Genomic DNA, 13,958 nt, shown 5'->3' on the forward strand with positions numbered 1-13,958 from the left:
CCCACATTCATGTCCATTGAGTCAGCAATGCTGTCTGTCTTATCTTCTGCCACCTGCTTCTCCTTTTGCCTTCAATCCTTCCCAGAATCAGGGTCTTTTCCAGTGAGTCAGCTCTTCACATCAAGTATTGGCCAAAATATTGGAGTTTGAGTGTTAGCAACAGTCCTTCCAATGAACATTCAGGGTTGATTTCCTTTACTTCCTGTTAAAAAAACCTTTATCATATATATGTACACCTAACAGTGTCTCATTATTTTTGAAATCTGTAAAGGGAATATGGGCTTCCCTGGTGGCTCAGTGGTAAAGAATCTGCCTGCCAATGCAGGAGACAGGTTCGGTCCCTGGATTCAGAAGATCTCCTGGAAGGAAATGGCAATGCACTCCAGTTTTCTTGCCTGGAAAATCCCATGGACAGAGGAGCCTGACAGCTACAATCCATACGACTAAACAACAACAACAACAACAGAAATATACTTATGTATATATCAACTCCTGAACTGATTTTTTTATGCTCAGTAATGTATTAAGATGTCTCCATTCTTTTTGTTATAGTTTTTAATTCATTTGCCCTGCCATATAATATTCCATTGTGTTATATTACCACAATATAGACAGTCTGTTGTCTAAGAATATTTGAGTTATTTTTAGGTATTTGCTATCATGAGTGTTACCACTGTGAACATTTTTGCAATATTCTAATGCGTGTATGCTAAAGGTTCTCTTTAATGTATTTAGGGTTAAAATAGTTGGATTTAAGTTATGTTGTAAGTTTTTTAAGTTTACAAGGTAATACAAAACTGTCCCCATGTAGTTCCAATTTGTACTCCCACTGGCAGTGTAAGAGAATGGGTATAAAAACTGAATTTTTGTAACAGATGATATTTGCTAACATGTTTTTTGCTTACTATGTGGCAGACATTGTTCTAAGTGCTTAAATGATTAATAAATTTTTAAATTCCCACATCCATCCTATTGGGTACTGTTACATCTGTTTTATAGATGAGGAAACTGAGGCATGAGAGGACTAACCTATTAGTAAGTGATAGGATTCAAAGTTCGTTAGGTCAGGCTTCAGCGGCCAGCCTCCGAACTGTTGTGATATCTTAGCTTTCCAAATGGCTGTTTATGGGTTCACCTTCTCTTTTCCTTTTCCTCTGTCCCCGTTGGTTTCTTGGCCTTTATTTGCTTTCGATAGTGAGTTTTGGTTATTGTTTCCTTATATTATTTTGTGTTAGCATAGTCCATTGTGTAGTCTTCCTTTAAAAAGCAATTTCTTAAAGAAACAAAGTTTTCTTATTTATAGAATGAGTAAGATGGTTCAGATGGTACCTAGCATTTTTGTCTCTGGGATTTTGTAACTTGACATAATCTATATAGTTCATAATTAATTTCAGAATAGTTACTCACATTTTCTCTTTCTTAAATACTAAGATGTGGAACAGCTGAGTATGCTTTATTTCATTGTAAAATTTGATCTGAAGTTAATGATTTATTTTTAGCAGAATATTGTCAGCTTCCCTGGTGGCTCAGACAGTAAAGAGCCTGCAGGCAGCACAGGAGACCTGGGTCGGGAAGATCCTCTGGAGAAGGGAAAGGCTATCTCCTCCAATATTCTGGCCTGGAGAGTTCCATGGGCAGAGGAGCCTGGGGGGCTACCGTCCACGCCCCGCAGAGTCACACACGACTGAGCGACTGTCTGTACATCAGGAAGCTGTTAAGTAGCTAATGAAATTCTGGCATGGACGTGAATGTATACTGATTTCAACAGAGGCTTTTGTGTATACATCTGTTGAGCTGAATGAAATTTTTTCCTTTAGCGTTTGCAGGTATTGTTCTTGAGGTTTGTTTTGTTTTGTTTTTTTAAGCCAGTCATCTTTGTAATCTGCTGCCAGTTGCTCGGTAAATGTTTTGTTTTTTGTTTTACCCTTTAGGTACTGAATTAAGATAAAATATTATTTTAAAATTCTGATTCTAGTGATAGATGACAGTTTATTTGGTTAATATTGAATGACAAAGTTCTAGACCCAGTTATATATACTTAATTATCCGTATATCTTGCCAAAGTAGGATATTATCTCAGCCTCAGATCTTGAAGTGTTTAGGTACTGTAAAAATAGTACATAGAGCTGTTTCAGTAAAGGAAAGTCTTAATTCAAATTCATCATGTGTGTGCTGCACATTTAGTAGTAGTTAAATGTCTCAGTGCAGTGCGCCCTATAAGGATCAGTCATACATGTGTGTTGAAGTGGTAGGCTGATAGAAACAGCCAAACAGATGGAGATCAGGATGTTGCAGCATTTCTTACTAGTCAAATTTAGTCCTTCTTCTGGTTTTTACATTGCTGTTAGCTTTGGCACAATCATTAATATTGATTCTGAGTGAAATAGATTAAAACAAATATTAGTTGAGCATTTATTATAGGCTGGAGAAAGGAACTAAAAGTTTTTGTTTTCTGGTGTTAAGCCAATAAGCTTTGGGGATACAGATGAGTAAAATCTGAGTCTTTGCCTTCACAGAGTTCTCAGTCTGCTACTGGATATACATGATTGGTTCTTCGGTAATGAAGGACTTGATTCCCTGCTATTGGAAAAGAGAAGTCCCAGGCGAGTGAGGAAATACATTGGAAGTAAAAATTACTTCATTTGGAAAGACATGTTTACATGTTATACATATAACTTTGTGTGTAGTTCAGTAATCTGGTGATTAAAGTAGCTACAGTCTTGTCTTTCAATTCACTTTGAAATTTTTACGGTAGGGTAGATTGTGTGTAAATGTGGCACTGTTAGTCACTTAGTCGTGTCTGACTCTTTGCGACCCAGTGGACTGTCGCTTCTCAGGCTCCTCTGTCCATGGGATTCTCCAGGCAAGAATACTGGAGTGGGTTGCCAGTCCCTTCTCCAGGAGATGTTCCCCACCCAGGGATTGAACCCAGATCTCCTGTATTGCAGGCAAATGCTTTACCATCTGAGCCCGCAGGGAAGCTGTGAATTTCTCCAGGCAAGAATACTGGAGTGGGTAGCCATACCCTTCTCCAGGGGATCTTTTCAACCCAGGAATGGAACTCAGGTCTCTGGCACTGCAGGCAGATTCTTCACTGTGTAAGAAAGGTAAAAGATTTAAGGACTTCCCTGGTGGTCCAGTGACTAAGACTCCAAGCTCCCAACACAAGAGCCCTGAGTTCGATTCCTGGTGAGGGAACTAGATCCCAGATGATGCAACTAAGTTCATGTGCTGGAACTAAAGATATAACATCTGCAATTTAAAAAGATCCCGTATGCCATGGTGAAGGTAGAAATCCTACATGCTGCAACTAAGACCTGGAGGAGCCAAATAAATAAAAATAAATTTTTATAACAAAGGTAAAAGATTTAATGTCTTATCAACATAGAGCTGAGAGTAGATGATTGTTGTGAACTTAGTCTTTTTATGACTTTAGACTATGTATTATAAATAGTTATATTTATTGATGTTAACTTAAAAGATGTGAAATCTTTTATATATAAATCTAATATGTATATCTGATATATATAAATCTAGTATATATAAATAAAATTATATTAATGTTTACTTAAAAAGACTTTAATCCTTTCTTTTTTAAAAATCATTTCTTTGATTATCTAGAGCTTTGAAATGAGTAATTTGTAATATTTTAGTCCACCTGGGTCAAGTTTTAGTGTAAGAACATGATCTGTGTTATTCAAAGATAGATAAATGGTGCAAATAGCCTAAATTTGATAGGGAGATAAAGGGGGCATTTTACGTGAAGTACGTTGTTCTGGTTCCAAACTCCTCAAGTAACTTGCCATGAACTTAATGAACCTACTGTAATTTTTCTGTTTCTTAATTATTGTATTAAAAACTATAGATTTTATGGGCAGAGAGGTCAAGGGAGAAGCACTGGAGGGTTTACATACACATGTTGTTTTGTTGTTGTCTCCCATCAGCCTACATAATCTTGAGAATTTTTCTCTGTTGTATACTGAAGAGCTTTCAAAAGTTTGTGGCAGATACTGGTAAAGCAAGCATAAGGTAGTTCTCATATTGCTGTGTTTCCTCAGAAATTTCGTGTGTGTATACAGTCTTACTTGGAAATAATTTTAGACCTACAAAAAGATAAGAAAAAAAATGTACCAAGACTATTCATGTATTCTTTGACTGGCTTTCTAAAATGTTGGTATCTTAAATAGCCAAACAGGAAATTAACATTGATAATAATATTATCTACAGACCTTATTTCAAGTTTTATCAGTTGTTCTACTAATGTCCTTTGTTCTAGTTCAGGATCCAATCCAGCATTGCGTGTCGTATCAGGTATTCACGTTTCTTTGTTTCCTGTAATCTGGAATAGTTCTTCAGTCTTTCTTTCATAATTGTGAAACTATTTTGAAGAATCCTGATCAAGTATTTTGTAGAATGTTCTTCAGTTTGCATTTATCTGATGCCCAGTCTTGATTATTGAAGTCAAACACTTTGGGCGATGATACTATAGAGCGAAGGCGTGGTCTTGCTTCAGGAGGTCGATGATGGTGACACATCCTGTGCTGATGGTATGAGCTTTGACCATTTGGGTCACATGATGGCTGCCAGGTTCTCAGTCCGGGCGTCAGTCAGTAGCTTGGCACACATGGACATCTTGACTTAAGCAGTGTGGATCCTTGCCGGTGTGCCCTTAGGCTCTCCAAAGGCATTGGCATACCTGTCTGGGGCCTGGACTGGGGACACTGTGCCAGTCCTGAGTGTCCGCTGGAAGGGGCTGTCTCCAGGGTCCCTTAGAGCAGCCCAGACAGGCAGCATGCTGCATGCATGCCAAGAGGCTGTTGTTTGCAGCCGTGGTACACCAGGCCCCCTCAGGGAAAAGAGCACAGTCAGCTTAACTGACTGCAAACGAGCACTTCCATTTTGTCTTCACAATATGTTCTGCGTTCATTTGGTATTTTCCCTGCCACAGCTTTAGAGTCATTGTGTTTATCCAAGAAACTCTAGTTTCTTTTGCTGGAGAATTATATTGAGAAACTGTTACCTGAATAGTAGGTGTGCTTGTGGGCTTGCCACATGGCGCAGGGGTGAAGAATCCGCCTGCCAGTGCAGCAGATGCAAGAGACGCAGGCTTGATCCCTGGGCCAGGAAAGGTCCCCTGGAGTAGGAAATAGCAACCCACTCCAGTATTCTTGCTTGGAAAATTCCATGCAACAAAGAGCCTGGTGGGCTGCAGTCCAGGGAGTTGCAAAGAGTTGGACACGACTGAACACATGCGTACACACAGATGTGCTTATTGGCATTGGGGTGAAGCTGGTGGTACAGACCCGATTTTACAGATGAGGAAAGCTAAGCTGAAGGTTAAAAGTCTTGTTCATAATGGTCAGATAAAAGTGATTGAGTTGGGACATAAACTCAGGCCTTTTCAGTCCAGAGTCTAGATTCTTTCCACTTGCTCTCCTGTATCACTGTAGTTCCTTCCTTAAATGCTTGTCATTTCCATTAACTCTACTATTTGCCTTTTCTGGCACAAATAGGTACACTCTAGTTGTTAATATTCAAGAAAATTATTAAATAGTATAATATTTCAAAACAGAAAGCTTTTCAAAACAAAATAGTCTTTACAGTTCGAAAAATATTATATGCTTACTGTGGTTAAGGCAGTATGGTGGACGTTGGTAGTATTTGAGTATGTGCTTATATGTTTTGAGAGGACATCATGCTGAGAATTTTTTGTTTGTTTACAATGGTATTTTTTTCCCCTCAATAGATAGCTGAGGGGTTGAGGTAGATGAGGTGTTGGGGCTGTTGTGAACTGATTCATTGTCCAAGAATCTAAATGACTTAGAGATTTATATATTATATAGAAATCATGCTAAATAAATATATAGTATTTAGGTTAATATATATTTATATGTGCCTCTTTTTAATATACTACCACTTAATAATTTTAGTAATATTATGCAACCATTAAACAATATCTGTTGGCTGAGCACACTTAAATAAACACTTTGTTGTTGCTTCTAATTCTTGCATTAACTTCTTGAGTTGATACTATTTTTCCCATATTCCATGTGAGCAAAGAGAAGTGACTTGCCTAAGATCATAAAATTTAATAAATATCATAAAGTGGTTTTAATCCAAGTTTTATGCTGCCTACTGTGTAAAGCACCATTTATGTTATATATGTATTCACACTTTCAGAGTGTCCCTTGGTTCTCATGTTGAGGGTGTGATGAAAAAGTTTATTCTGTATACCTACTTATGGGATTTTGAGTTCATTCTGCCAAGGTTGGAAGCCCAGTTCTGTCACCTATCAGTTTTGTGATCTTGGAGTTTTTTTAAATCATGTCTGTAAAATGAGGGTAATAATTATATCTGCTTTGGAGGGTTATCTTGAGGATTAAATATAACACATGGAAAGCATTGAACTGTGCAAATAGCAAGTACTGAAGTGTTAGCTGCCTGTTAATAATAGTAGGGGTAATAGTAGAAGTAACTAATAGATTGCAAAGAAACATCAAAAGTTCAACAGTAGAATAAACACTAGTAATTGACAGATATCATGATGGACTACTTGGGATAATTTTGTGACTATTGGATATTCATAGAATCAAAGAAATTGGGAATGAGAAAGGGATTTGATTAAATATCATCTTTATCTCTGATTTTTTTGAAAGAGGGTACTAAGGCCATAATGATAAAGTAACTTGCCCAAACTGTTGAAGTTGCATTGTATCACTCAGTGGAAACTTTGACTTTATGGCTGTTAATTCAGTGTTCTTTCCACTACAGATTTTTTCCCCTAATCTCTGTTAAGGGAAATAATTTATGTGGGATATCATTCTCTTCTTTATTTTTAGGAGTCCTTGATACTGACTGGTATCAAACAGTAATTCCTAAAATATAGCCAATTAAGTTGGAAGATAATATATGATTTGCCTCTTTAGAGGGGTTTGATAGCATAGTAATACTTTTACTCAGAATCCCTTCATTGATAGGAACAATGGTAAGTAAAAAAGCATCTCTGAAAGCATGGTTTAGTTCCTCTTGCTGGGCAGCAGAATGTTGGCATGAAATAGTTTATTTTTAGCTTTAGGGTGAGTTCTTTATTAATTTTTAGAAAAGTAAAAAGCAGATGCAAAGAAGATAATGATCATCTATATTCTTATCCAGAATTAATTGCTAACTTGGTGTATTAAAAGCAGAGACATCACTTTGCCAACAAAGGTCCATACAGTCAAGGCTATGGTTTTTCTAGTAGTCATGTTCTATTGGATGTGAGAGTTGAGTGATAAAGAAGGCCAACCGCCTCAGAATTGATGCTTTCAAACTATGGTCCTGAAGAAGACTCTTAAGAGTCCCTTGGACTGGAAGCAGATCAAACCAGTCAATCCTAAAGGAAATCAGCCCTGAATATTCATTGGAAAGACTGATGATGCTGAAGCTGAAACTCCAGTACTTTGGCCACCTGATGTGAAGAACTGACTCATTGGAAAAGACTCTGATGTTGGGGAAAGATTAGAGGCAGGAGAAGAAGGGGACGACAGGATGAGATGGTTGGATGGCATCACCAACTTGACGGGCATGAGTTTGAGCAAGCTCCGGGAGTTGGTGATGGACAGAGAAGCCTGGTGTGCTGCAGTCCATGGGGTCTCGAAGAGTCGGACATGACTGAACTGAACTGTACTGAACTGATGCCTGTTTCCTAATATCAATGAGAAATGTATTCTTTACAAACCTTAGCTGTAATCTTTTAAAATAAAAGCTTGTAGATTATAATTTGTCTGATGATTAAAACTTGTTTGGTGATGGCTGTTTTCATTTTAACATTACCTGTTTTTAATTTCACTGAGGACCATGCTTAATAGCACGCTCTTTTGGTTTTCAAAACATTGTATGAGAACCATGATGCTGATTCAAATCCAGTATTGCTCATAATTTAAAAATGTCTCCTCTTAAGTTTTAGTGTGTTTCCATGAGGTATGAACATTTTGCTGAACATCTTAGGGGGGAGGGGCATGGAATGGTATTAGGCTTTGTATAAACGTGTTGTCAAGGTGGATATGTTTACTTTGTGAAATTACGATTACAGATTTGAAACTTGTTTCTTTTTCTGCAGAAGGGGAAGTCAAGATCATGAAATCTTTTTTTTTTTTAAATCATTTTTTTAAGTAGCTGCTATACGCCTACATTTCGACTGATAAAACTGTAGAAAAATGAAAAATATAATTGATAAAGAATATTCCAAATACTATTCTTTCTTTTACATAAATTAAGCTGGGGATAAAGAGTGGCTTTTTTCTTTACTTTCTAGTCACAGCTTTTTAAATTGCAGAGAAGAACTACAACAGCATGAATTTTAAATTCTTGCTCAGTCACTTATAAATAAGTCATTTATGCTTACTTAACCTCTTGAATAGCATATTAAAAAGCAGAGACATTACTTTGCCAACAGAGGTCTGTCTAGTCAAGGCTATGGTTTTTCCAGTGGTCATGTATGGATGTGAGAGTTGGACTGTGAAGAAAGCTGAGCTCAAAAGAATTGATGCTTTTGAAATGTGTTGGAGAAGACTCTTGAGAGGCCCTTGGACTGCAAGGAGATCCAACCAGTCCATCCTAAAGGAGATCCGTCCTGGGTGTTCATTGGAAGGACTGATGGTGAAGCTGAAACTCCAACACTTTGGCCACCTCGTGCAAAGAGTTGACTCATGGAAAAGACCCTAATGCTGGGAGGGATTGGGGGCAGGAGGAGAAGGGGACGACAGAGAATGAGATGGCTGGATGGCATTGGCTGGATGGCATCACCGACTTGATAGACATGAGTTTGGGTAAACTCTGGGAGTTGGTGATAGACGGGGAGACCTGGTGTGCTGCAATTCATGGGGTTGCAAAGAGTTGGACACGACTGAGGGACTGAACTGAACTGAACCTCTTGAAACTTCAGTTTCCATATCTGTTATATAGGACTAACACCATTTTGCAGGGTTATTGTTGGAATTAAAAATAATAACTTTACCCCCAATAGATTGGGTATATAGTAAAAGCTACATAAATTTTGCTGTTAAGTGTTGTTAGACCTTGGATTGCTTTGTTTCATTTTGGTACTTTGTTTTTGTGATTATAAAAGAAGAGAATAAAGGTAACCTCTAACTCTGCTACTAAAGAATAGCCATGATGACATCCAGCATGTTGTGAATTTTTCTAGAATTTTTTTAAGGTATATTATGCACATTTTATCTTACTATTTCTTTAAAACTGGGTCTTCAGGATTTGGCCTCTTACCATGAGTGAAATATATAGCTCTTGCAGAGTTTTCAGCAAGAGTCATATGACCTGACTTGTTTTTGTTTTTATTTTTTTGACCACACCGCACATCATGTATGAGATCTTAGTTCTCCAACCCGGGATCAAACCTGCACCCCTTGCCTTAGAGGTGTGGAGTCTTAACCACTGGGAAGTCCCTTAAGTTTTTTAAAGATCACTCAAATGTTATTGGCTTCTAAATATACTAAAGACACTTTTTTAAGTTACCTTCTTCCTCAAAAAAGTCCATTGATATTTTAAACTGAATTTCCAGTAGATAAACAGAATTTAGACAGAATTGTCATCTTTGTAATATTGAGTTTTGCTTTTAGAAAACATAAAATGTGCATTTATCTGTTCACGTCATTTATGCTCTTCCATGAACATGAATTTTAAAGATTTCTTTATATTGATCCTGCACATTTCATTTTCGTACTTTTATGTCTGATTGTTGTGAATTGGCTCTTTTTATAATCTTAACTCACTGGTAAAGAAGAAAGCCAGTTAATTTTGATGTATTTTTTATATCCAACTGCTACACTATGCTTTCTGTTTTTTTTTTTTTTTAATAGACCTTATTTTTTAGAGAAGTTTGAGGTTCACAGCAAAACTGAGGGGGAGGTACAGATTTGCCACACACTCCCTGCCCAAACAGGTACCTAACTGCTGAGTTGTCAACATTCCCCACTAGAATGGAACATTTGTTACAATTTATGAACCTACACGTCAATCATCATTATCACCCAGAGTCCATAGTTAACATTTAGGGTTTATTCTTGGTGTTGTAGCATAGTAATCACAGTTGTTTTAAATTCTTGGTTTGGTAATTCCAACATCTCTACCATGTCTGAGTCTGGTTCTGATCTTTTGTTTCTTTAGATTGTGTTTGTTAGCTTTTATTGTGATATGCCTTATAATTTTTTCTTGATAGCCAGACATGATGTGTTGGCTGAAAAGAGCTGCTATAAATAGGCCTTTAGTAATGTGGTAATGTGTGTGTGTGTGTGTAGGGGATGGGTAGGAAAGTGTTTTATAGCTCTGTTACTCTGTGTGTGTGTGTGTGTGTGTGTGTGTGTGTGTGTGTAGGGGATGGGTAGGAAAGTGTTTTATAGCTCTGTTACTCTGTGTGTGCGTGTGTGTGTAGGGGATGGGTAGGAAAGTATTTTATAGCTCTGTTACTCTGTCTGTGTGTGTGTGTGTGTGTGTAGGGGATGGGTAGGAAAGTGTTTTATAGCTCTGTTACTCTGTGTGTGTGTGTGTGTGCGTGCGTGCGCATGCATGTGCACCCATGCACTCAGTTGTGTCTGACTCTTTGTGACCACATGGACTGTAGCCTGCCAGGCTCCTCTGCCCATAGGATTTTCCAGGCAAGAATACAGGAGCAGGTTGCCATTTCCTTCTCCAGGGGATCTTCCCCACCCAGGGATTGAACCCACGTCTTCTGCATCTCTTGCATTGGCAGGCAGGTTCTTTACCTGTTGAGCCACAGGGGAAGCCCCCCAGTTCTGTTATTAAGTTTCAGTCTTTTTTTGCTCCAGCTTTATTGAATTATAACTGACAAATTCTTTATACTTAAGATGTACATCTTAGTGTTTTGACATCTGTATACAGTATAAAATAATCACAGCAGTCAGTGTAATTTACATATCTATCACAGCATATAGGTACCTTTTTTCTTTTTTCTGTTAAGAACATTTAAGATGTACAGTTAGCAAACTTCAAGTATATAATTAAGTATTGTTAATTATAATCACATTGCTGAATATTTGGTCCCCAGAACTTAGCTTTTTGTGATCCTGTGTGAACTTCTTAAATGTGTGAACTTCTTAAATGCTGTTTGTCCCTCACCCCTCTTAAGGAGGACAAGATGGCTGAATTGGGCTGAGGTTGGATATTTATTTACCTTCCCTTAGGTCATTTAGGTTCTGATACAACTTTAGGTGGTTATTGTTGTTTTAGTCAACAAGTTGTGTCTGACTCTTTTGTGACCTGATGGACTGTAACCCACCAGGCTCCTCTGTCTCATGGGATTTCCCAGGCAAGAATACTGGAGTCGGTTGCCATTTCCTTCTCCAGGGGATCCTCCTGACCCAGGGATTGAACCTTTGTCTCCTGTATTGGCAGGTGGATTCTTTACTTCTGAGCCACCAGGAAAACCCATTTAGGAGGTTAAACTCTGGTTAAATAATTTCTCCTGAAGTCAAGCTTTGTTAAGAAGAGCAGTGTGCTCCAGTGTATTTCAAAATGCTTTCTTTCCCTCTTCTGGAAATATGAGGGAATTTTCCCTGATATTCACTGTGAGGACTTGTTAGAGTGCCAAGAGGGAAAACTAACAAAAGTGGGTGGAGGGGCATTTTGATGACTGAATTTTTAATCTCAGAACTGTTCGCTCTCAGTCTCCAGCAGCTCATCAGTACCCCTGGTTCCCTACCCCAGCACTGTTTCCCAAAGAGCTCTCTGCTCTCAGGTTTCTGATCTATAAGCTGTCATTATCCATAATCTCTGCCTCTTCAAGTTTGGGGGAGGTAGTTTGCCCTGTGACCTCACTATTATTACTCATCCCAAGAAGTGTTGATTTTTCAGTTTGTTAAGCTTTTTACTTGTTGTTAGCATAGATTGGTGGCTTCCAAGCTTACTATGGGTTGGATTGGAAACAGAATGTCCTTATTTTTCTAATAAAAATTTTGTTTTAGAAGCGATCATATAGTTTTAAATAAGGATAATGTTAAAATCTGTACTTCATTTCTTTTCTTCCCTCACTCCTCTTTAATCATATTACTGTAATATTAGTTTTTTAACTTCCTCAGAAATATTGTCCTATAGCTGGCTGTAATAGAAGTGCCTTAGATATTTTCACTTGGAGGTGTGTAGTAATTATGGGGCTTTTAATAGCCTTTACATGTTAGGTAAATATTTTTCTGTATTACTTTGTCGACAAAAGTCCATCTAGTCAAAGCTTTGGTTTTTCTAGTAGTCATGTAAGAGTTGAACTATAAAGAAAGCTGAGTGCTGAAGAATTGATGCTTTTGAACTGTGGTGTTGGAGAAGACTCTTGAGGGTCCCTGGGACTGCAAAGGGATCCAACCAGGCCATCCTAAAGGAGATCAGTCCTCAGTGTTCATTGGAAGGACTGATGCTGAGGCTGAAACTCCCAATACTTTGGCCACCTGATGGGAAGAACTGACTCACTGGATGCTAGGAAAGACCCTGATGCTGGGAAAGGTTGAAGGCAGGAGGAGAAGGGGACAACAGAGGATGAGATGGCTGGATGGCATCACTGACTCAATGGACATGAGTTTGGGCAAGCTCCAGGAGTTGGTGATGAACAGGGAGGCCTGGCGTGCTGCAGTCCATGGGGTCACAAAGAGTCAGACAAGACTGAGGAACTGAACTGATTTCTGTATTTCTTTAGCAATATATATTCTTGCAAGAATATTTTCAAGAGTTACTGTTGAATTTTTTTTTAGCATCATTTAAGGTAGTAAAGTCTTTCTGAAACAGTGTGTCTTCATTCCCAGGTTAGTTCCTTTTTCAGCATTTGAATCTGGGGCTACAAGCTATGTAAAATAGTGTTTCCCTACTTTATTGCATTTATATTTTAAACTCTGCTCACGTTTCTATGTGTTTTTATTTATAGTACACATTATTATGTTGCTATCTGTATTGTCTATTGTGCTCTTTAATAATGCATTTTAGATGGTGAACTCCTTGAAGAAAGTGGTGTCTTTTACAGAAAGTAGTCTTCAATAAGAAAAAGCACTATCCCTTCCTTCATGTTTCCTCTTCTTTCTAATTTACCTCCATTCATCCTTAAGCTCTTATAAGGTCCAGACTGCACTTATTTCCTAGGAAGACAAATCACTCTGAGATCCTCGGTAATCTTCCCTGAATGACACGTAGTTGAAACAAGTTTTAATTTATATCTTTTGGGTTTTGCTTGGATTGTAAGAATGTACTCTGCTTGCAACTCTCAATGTTGTTAGAGTTGGTTTTGGAGGCTCTTATGCTTACCTGTCCCAGGTTAAAATTACTTGACCACAAGGGTGCAGGGGAATGACTGCTTCTGGAGGAAGGGGCTCGAGGAGAAAGGTAGAGGAAGCTAGAGAACGAAATTTTCCCGTTTTAATCTTGCTTAGTACTAAGAGTTGTATAAAACAAATATTGTCTTCACAGAGGCTTATCAGCGTGGCAAATTTAGAAGTAAGATGGCATTGTATGTTTTTCTGTTCCTTGACTCAACAATTACATACGTATTGATCACTAATTGTATCTCTAATTACATTCTACTCAGTACAGTAGTAAATGAGGAAAACAACATCCCTGCTCACATGGAACATAAGTTCTATTAATAGGAGACAGACAATAAATACCTAAAGAAATAAGTAAATAAGATAATTTCAGATAGTCATAAGCATTATGAGGAAAATAATACCAAGAAAAGAAATAGAGTGGAGGGAAGCTGGATGTTGGAACTAGTTTAGATTGGGTGAGTCTAATTTGAGGAGGATTCATGTTATCTAACACTTAAGGAGGAAACCAATAGAATATCTCAGAGGAGTCTCCGAGTAAGTGCAGGGGATCTGGGGTAGAGGGAAACCATTTAAAGAGTGGAAAGGATGCTGTTGTGGCTGGAGCTAGTAAGTGAGCTAGGAGAGGCAGTCAGAGAAGTGCCGTTT

At 38.0% G+C, this 13,958-nt stretch overlaps 1 protein-coding gene and 1 non-coding gene across 2 annotated transcripts in view; one reads left to right on the forward strand and one right to left on the reverse strand.

Annotated features, from left to right (window-relative positions):
* The window catches only part of SPRED1 (sprouty related EVH1 domain containing 1), a 112,858-nt gene that overhangs the window by 15,302 nt on the left and 83,598 nt on the right, over positions 1 to 13,958 (forward strand). The gene's annotated exons all lie outside the window — the stretch shown is intronic.
* LOC139035782 (small nucleolar RNA SNORA70) lies at positions 4,752 to 4,884 on the reverse strand. Its single transcript, XR_011488495.1, has one exon. It is a non-coding gene; the product is annotated as a small nucleolar RNA SNORA70 (small nucleolar RNA).

The sequence above is a fragment of the Odocoileus virginianus genome, chromosome 6, assembly GCF_023699985.2.
Source record: "Odocoileus virginianus isolate 20LAN1187 ecotype Illinois chromosome 6, Ovbor_1.2, whole genome shotgun sequence".
Lineage (NCBI taxonomy): Eukaryota > Metazoa > Chordata > Mammalia > Artiodactyla > Cervidae > Odocoileus > Odocoileus virginianus.